Source organism: Mastomys coucha, unplaced genomic scaffold (genome assembly GCF_008632895.1).
Source record: "Mastomys coucha isolate ucsf_1 unplaced genomic scaffold, UCSF_Mcou_1 pScaffold22, whole genome shotgun sequence".
NCBI lineage: Eukaryota > Metazoa > Chordata > Mammalia > Rodentia > Muridae > Mastomys > Mastomys coucha.
The window spans coordinates 129781469-129789278 of record NW_022196905.1 but is presented as its reverse complement, the minus strand read 5'-3'; the positions used below and the strand labels follow the sequence as shown (position 1 = coordinate 129789278).

General features: G+C 44.9%; 1 protein-coding gene and 1 pseudogene across 3 annotated transcripts in view; one reads left to right on the top strand and one right to left on the bottom strand.

The window, feature by feature from the left end:
- Styxl1 (serine/threonine/tyrosine interacting like 1) overlaps nucleotides 1–7810 on the top strand; it is a 40166-nt gene that overhangs the window by 686 nt on the left and 31670 nt on the right. The gene's annotated exons all lie outside the window — the stretch shown is intronic.
- LOC116068550 lies at nucleotides 7085–7302 on the bottom strand (annotated as a pseudogene).

The window sequence follows — 7810 nt, the reverse complement described above, 5'->3', positions numbered from 1 at the left end:
ATCTGTCACTGTCTTCAGACACACCAGAAGAGGGCATCGAATCTCATTACAGATGGTTGTGATCCACCATGTGGTTGCTGGGAATTGAACTCCGGACCTCTGGAAGAGCTGTCAGTGCTCTTAACCGCTGAGCCATCTCTCCAGCCCCCTCTTGCTTTTCTTGCTCTTTCTCCTCCTTTTCCTTCTTTTCTTACTAAAATCCGCACAACGCACGGATTTAAAAAAAAAAAATTCTAAAGTTAGGATCAGAGCTAGAGGGATGACTCTGTGATTAAGAGCACTTGCTGCTCTTGCAGAGTTTAGATCCTAAGACTTCAGCAGGTGGCTCATAACCCCCTGTAACTCTAGCTTTAGGGGTAGCCATTGCCTCTGGCCTCCGCAGGCACTCATAGGCACATACCCACAGAGACACACAGAAATAAACGTAATTTAAAATGATAAAAATGTAAAATTAAGGACCCATGCCCATACACACGTGCACACATATGCACCTACATACATTTGAACGCATGCTACACACATAAAAATGTTCAGGAGGATGTGAGTTTGAGAACAACATGAAACTTTGTTCCAAAACCCAAAAACACAACCACACAAACAAAAAAAGTTGAGGACCCTGGGGTTAGAGAAGGAACCAGAAGGGAGGGCATGGGTTGGGTTTGATTAAAACACTTGACATGAATGTGAAATTCTCCAGCAATAAAATGTAAGTTCAGTGTCCTAGGTCTGCTTGTGCAGAGCATATTCCCAGGTACATGGAGGCTGAAGCAGGGTGGTAGCAAGTTCAGTGACTCACCTGGGGACAGTGACAGTAAGCAAGGCTGGTGGTAACAGACAACACGAAAACTAAAGAATATAGCAGCACACAGAGTTGACAATGGCTGCCTGACTCTTCCTCGGGCTCTACCTCTTTGCTGGATCGATAAAGTATACTACCAGCTTCATCTGGAATTGGCTATGCCTTCCCTGGTTTGTTTTTGTTTTTGGTCTCCCCTGGTTCTTTCCTGCCTTTGGGGAGCAGAATCTAGTGGGCACCTGAGCAACATTTGGAGAAGTGATACATGAACCTGGGGAAATGGGTGTGGAATGGAGGTCATGTTAAAGAACTTTGAGAAGATGAGCCACTTAAACAGACCAACCAGAAGAATGGGTGGGTCTCAGTGGGGCCCCTGGAGGAGGGAAGTGTCTCTTGTCTGGAAACTTGCCCTGAATTGGTGAGCTGGTAATGGTTCAGTGTGCAAAGCTTGCTGCCAGCCTAATAACCTGAGTTCAGTCTCCAGGACCCATGCAGTGGAGGGAAAACACTGTTGATTCTTCAATAGTGGGAAGTATGTAGGCAAGGGAAAGAAGACAGGAAAATGTAGACTTGTATTCCGGGAGACACTTAATGTTGGGGTGGGGATATTTGGATAAGCACTGCCCTTGATCTTATCTCTGAAATATATGCTCTGGTAAATGTTTAACTTTCTGACATCATCTAGGGGTCAGGAGGTATGTTTTTATAAATCATTAGTTAATTAATTTTGATTTTCTGAGACTAGGTTTCTCCGTGTAGCCCTGGCTGTCCTGGAACTCTGTAGATTGGACTGACGAACTCGGAGATCCCCTTGCCTCTACCTCCCAAGTGCTGGGATTAAAGGATGCACCACTTTTTATTTATGCTATTATTACTATTTTTATTTATTTATTTATTTATTTATTTATTTATTTATTTATTGAGACAGGGTTTCTCTGTGTAGTCCTGGCTGTCCTGGAACTCACTCTGTAGACCAGGCTGGCCTCGAACTCAGAAATCCACCTACCTCTGTCTCCCAAGTGCTGGGATTAAAGGCGTGCGCCACCACTGCCCGGCTGTTACTACTATTTTTAAGGCAGGGTATAATGTACCTCAGGCTGTCCTCAGACTTTCTGTATAGCCAAGGATGTCGTGAACTCCTGATCTTCCTGCCTCTAATTCCAGAGTGTTGCTTGCATCAATGTACCCAGTTTATGCAGTGTTGGCGATGTAATCCAGGCCCTTTCGAAGGCAGGCACTGTACATACTGAGCCTGTCTTGTTCTGTTCGTCCAACTTGAGACCATTCTGAGAGTGGGCCCTAGTGAATTCTGGTAGAGTTGACTGGGTTTAGAGGAGGTTGGAAATATCAGGTGTTCAGGGCCCCTGAAAACTAGCCAGGAATCTTGGCTCTTATTCCTTGGGGTGTGTCTAACAAAGCTTTTGAGGTTGTCACAAGCATGATAGGAGGAAACAGGACTTGATTTAAACACAAAGGATCCCAGGGCCTGAGGATACAGGGGATGGAGTGGCTAGGAAATTTTTGGGGGGGCGGGATACACAATGAGATGGTTGGAATGTGAAGGAAGGCGGGGAGCCAGAGGACAGAGGTGAGACCAATACAGGCTGATCACAAGGGCAGAGAGGGTACCAGGTCTGAGGTACGAATGACAGGGATGTAGAGGGGACTGGAGGTGGACATTAGTTGGTAGAGTACTTGCCTAGCATGCACGAAGTCCATCATAAAGTGCTCTGTGCATGGAGGTACCAGCCTTTATTCCCAGCACTTAAAAGGCACAGGAAGTGTGGTAGCTGACAGTAGCTACATGAACCGGGTCTCTGGAAGAGGGGAAAGGACCTGGGAAAATAGAGGAATCAGAAGGCGAAAGAAATAACGAGACCGAGTCAAAAGTTCTGATCAAGGTCCAACATGTATTTTGAATCTGAGAATTAACTAGTCAGGGAAAAACCCTTCCCCCAGTTAGCCAGGATCTTGTGGCATCCAGTTGCTAGCAGAAACATCGCCAAACTCGCCTGGCTAAGGTGCTCAGGAACTCAGCAGGTGGTAGCTCCTAGCAGGAACTTCAAAAGAGGCCGAGAAGCACAGAACGAAAAGGGCCTCCTTTGCTTTAGGCTGAGGGAGGTTACAGGAAGAAGGATACAAGGATCAGGACTTTAGGATCCTACTTGACTCTGTAGAGAGTTTGAGGTCAGCCTGGGCTACATGAGACCCTGTCTCAAAACTAATGAAAATAAAAAGGGATGTGGGTTGCTAGAAAGATGGCTCAGTGGTTAAGAGTTTGTACTGCTCTTGCAGAGGACCTGAACAGTTTTCAGCACCCTTTTGAGGCATCTCAACTGCCTAATAGCTCTAGTTCTGGGGAATCCAACACCCTTTCCTGACCTCCATTAGCCCTTGCATTCACATTGTACATAATCATACACATACAGACACATAAATAAAAGCTGACACTCCCACTCCACTCGAGTCTGCATGACAGCAGTTGATGAGGCAAAAAGCTTCAAAAGAAGCTAGTCTCCTACGACCTTTTGGCATTCCCTAACTTGGGGGTGGCCCAGGTTTGTCCTTGTGTTAGTCGATGAAAGGTTTCACGTGCTAGGTGCCCACCAAGAAATGATTTACTATAATAGCTAAACAAAATTAGACATTGTTCACCAATGTTCCAACATCTTAGCTGAACCCTGGCTTGGAATTTCATAGGGGTGTTACACATTCAGACTAATTGCCTCTGACATTGTTAGGGAGATAATGAGGGAGGTCGAGCATTGAAGTTTACTGAATAGAAGTCGATAATTCCAGGGCAAGGCCAAGTAGAATCCCCATTTTCAGTCACGTAGGGCAGCTGAGCCACTCCAAGGGATTGGAAGAATGGGACCCCTGGGGTATATCTCTGCTAGCCCAGAAGATTAGCATAGTGGGCGTTTACTAAGGATGGGCTGGTCCTTGAGCCAGGTGTGTGTGTGAGAGAGTGCTGCGTCAAGTATTTGAGCTATCCTCATGCGGGTCCGCAGCCCCACCCCCTGGGGGGTGGAGCGCCCATCCAGAAGAGGCAGCTGCTGCTTTAGATCCATTGTGTTTTCAGATGGTCTCAGATGTACTTTGACCACTGAGCCGCCTGATTTTTCTTTATCATTTGTAATGACCATAAAGGTCTGATGATTAATTTTAAGAATATACATTCAGATTCTGTACTTCCTTGTGTTGTGTCTGCCATTTTTTCAATTGCTGACGTCTTGCCAACCTGTACTGGAATAAAACTAAATTGTTTCTTAATGAGTCAGGCATGGTTTCAGGCCAACCAGAGATGCATAGTGAGAGCCTGTCTCAGCAAACGAATGAATGAATGTGGAGAATCAGGCTGGGAAAAGTGTATATAGGTCAAAAGGGAAGTTGGCTTATAGTGGAAGGAAGACTGACTAGGAAAAGAGCTACATTTGAGGCTGAAGTGAGCTTCCTGTTGAGTTGTTCTGAGAGGAAGCAGGTCATATGATGGGGACATGCTGCAAGAAGAAATATCAGTGAGACAGACACCAGAGCAGAAGCCATTCCTATAGAGAGGAGAGTTGTGACTAGGAATGTGCTCAGAGGTAGAATGCTTGCCCAGTTATGCATAAAGCCCCGGATTTCGTCCCCAGCACCACTGTCCAGGGCTTCCACTGCTGTGATAAACACTATGGCCCAAAGCATCTTAACCATGCATAGTCTATCTTCCAGGGCAGTCAGGGAGGATTCTGGGGAGGATAATGTGGTGGCAGAGGAAGAGCAATGTTTACTGGCTTGCTCCTCATGACTTGTTCAGCCTGGTTTCTTATAGCACTCAGGACCACCAATTCGGGAGGTACTGCTCACAGTGAGCTTGGACCTCCCATATCAATCAGCCAATCAAAAAATGCTCTATAGGCTTACCACAGACCACTCTCTCAATCAAGGTTACCTCTTCCAAAATGACAGTTGATGGTTTCAAGTTGACATAAAACTAGCTAGCACAACCACATAAGCAGGACATGGCTTGCATGCTTGTAGTTCCCACACTGAGGAAGTCTGAGATGGCGTCAGGAACATCAGGAGTCCAAGATCATTCTCTGCCTGCACAAGGGAACTACTGTGGGCATGAAAAACTGCAGTCACCCATTTTCTATTTCTGCACCTTCCTCAGCTCCTTCCCTTCTATAGCCCTGCATCTAGGAAGAAGTAACTTACTATCTAGTGGCTCTTCCACCCAACCCTGAAGTGATTTGATTGTTGAAAAACACTTCTCTATTCCAATTCTGTCTGCCTCCCTGCAAACACCAAGGTTATTGTTCTGATTTTGTGTCAAGTTATGGCTCTATGGCAGGCTCTGCACTCAGTTCTTTCCCCCTAAGCATAACTCAGGTCATCCCACATTCAAGAGGCTAAGGCAGGGTCCCGCTTGTAAAACACAAACAAACAAAATGAAACAAAGGACATTGTATCTGTAAAGTCAACGAGTTATACACACTTGTAAGCTGCCATGTGGGTGCTGGGATTTGAACCTGGGTCCTCTGGATGAACAGTCAGTACTTTTAACTACTGAGCCATCTCTCCAGCTCATCAACCTGGATCTTTCCAGAAAAAAAATTTTTTTTTTCTGGGAATTGAACTCTGGACCTCCGGAAGAGCCGCCAGTGCTCTTAACCACTGAGCCATCACTCCAGCACCCTCCTCCAATTTTTTAATTACATTTTTATTTATGTTGTGGGCATCAGCATGTCATGGGCATGTGTGATGGTCAGAGAAGTCTGGGAATATGAGAATTGAGAAGTATGTTTAAAAATTGCCTTTACAAATCATATTTTAGCCCAGTGTGTAACCAAGTTGGTAGTGTGCTTTGTGGTCATTGTAACTACTCATTTTGCTTGCATACCGTGTACTGAACCTGGTCAGAACCAACTAACCCCTAAGAGAGACATGTAATCCATCTCACTTTGGACTTCCGAGGGATTTCCTTCATACAAGCTCAGCTGAAGGCACAGCCTTAGTTGTACTTCATTTCCTATTTCTCCTTTGTGATTCTTTCATGCCCCTGACTCAGAACAATATGTCTATGTCTGAGCTGTGATGACCAGGTCTATGACAGTGTGCTGGAGGCAGTGAGGCACTGGAAAGCCATGTCCTCCAACCCTGCAGTCTGTCGGAACATGGAGATATAGTAATCATTTCTGTCTGTGCCTTTAGTGTGCTGTCCTGTGTTAGTAAGGCCAGGAGAAAGATTTCTCCCTTATGAGCTCCCCTAAAAGGCTCATTCCTTTTCATTACCATACCTCTTTGTTGTTAATTATATAAAGAGGGTGCCTTTGCTCAGGACCATTCTGCAACATAGATTGAAACAGGAAGACCAACACCTTCTGAATAGAACATGTCAGCGGCACCATTAGTCTTTCTCCCTTCATGCAGCGTCACCTAATGAGGAGTCTGCACTCCCCTTCCATTATGCGGATCCTGGGAATCAAACTCAGGTCCTCAGGGTTGGTGGCAGGCACCTTTCCCCACAGAGTCACCTCAGTCTCACCATTCTTTAAATCCTTGCAGCTTTTGGGTTGTCTCTGGAGACCAGGATTACCCTCACCACACTCCATGCCCCTCAGGTTTCCTGTTTTCTTTTCTTTTGTTTTTTTTTGGGGGGGGTTGTTTGGTTGGTTTTGTTTTTTAAAAAAAGAACATTTGGGCTGGTGAGATGGCTCAGTGGGGAAGAGCACCGACTGCTCTTCGGAAGGTCATGAGTTCAAATCCCAGCAACCACATGTTGGCTCACAACCACCCATAATGAGATCTGACGCCCTCATCTGGTGCATCTGAAGACAGCTACAGTGTACTTACATATAATAAATAAATAAATCTTTAAAAAAAAAAAAAACATTTTTTTTTCTAATAAAAATAGGCCAGTTGCTAGAAGGTATCATTCTGTGAAGACATTATTTTGAAGTCCTAGTCAAAGGAGCCTGTGGAATTTGCCATTGGGTTTCTACTTCGTGCCTGGAAAACCTTATGAAAAACAGTCCTGACACAACAGAATGATATTTGCAGAATATAATACTGGAGTGAGAGAATAAAGGTTTATGGCTACAATCACATTCCTATGTATTAAAATGTTACATCTTAATTATTCATTCAGTTCGTCGGTCCAATAGCATAAAAATAGAGAAGAGTATCTTGAAATTTATCTCATCCATGATCAGAGACAAGTGGCTTAACCATTCTTCCCATTATTTTCTGAAGGCAAGTCCTTGTTTACAATCTGATGGCAATCACATGCTGTAGTTTCTGAAGCTACTGTATGAAGAGGATGCTGAAGGCCATCACTATACAGCATATGGCGACATAAGCACTCTTTTGTTCACCAATTTGGGCACAGTTGCAAAATATTCCCAATAGTTCAGTTTTATTTCTGTCCAGGGTGCTGGGTGCCAGGGATCGGATATAAGCACATGTACATATAAGTAGAGGATTACCGTCAATAGACTCTGAAAATTGAAAATGGCAGACATAGTGAGGCTGGTGCTGGTCCAGCCCAGGTTTCCTGTTTTTTATAAGCATCTGCATTTGGGAACTAGAGTGTATGGCTTCACTATTTCTTTATCTCTCTTCCTTAATTCTCTTCCCCATTTCAGGTGAATTGTGGCCTCTGATCGCTCATTGTTGGTGGAGTGGGGTTAAAAGTTGAGGTGGGGCAAGAAATCCCCTGGAGAGTTCTGACTAACGCATTTCCCTACACAGTGCTCTCATGAGTATTTATTGCCTGTAGTTCTAGCTGAGAATGGCTACAGATAGTATAGGTGGGTGGAGGAGGGAACAAGGAAGGACTCGAGTGGGTGGGCTGCAATGATTCGGCAGATAATGGTGGTGTTTGTAGAGCCTAGGATGACTAGAGCTGACTAGGTATTAGACATGCAGGCATATGTGTGTTAAAACTTTTGGCCTGGGGCTAGAGAGATGGCTCAGTGGTTAAGAGCACTGACTGCTCTTCCGAAGGTTCTGAGTTCAAATCCCAGCAAC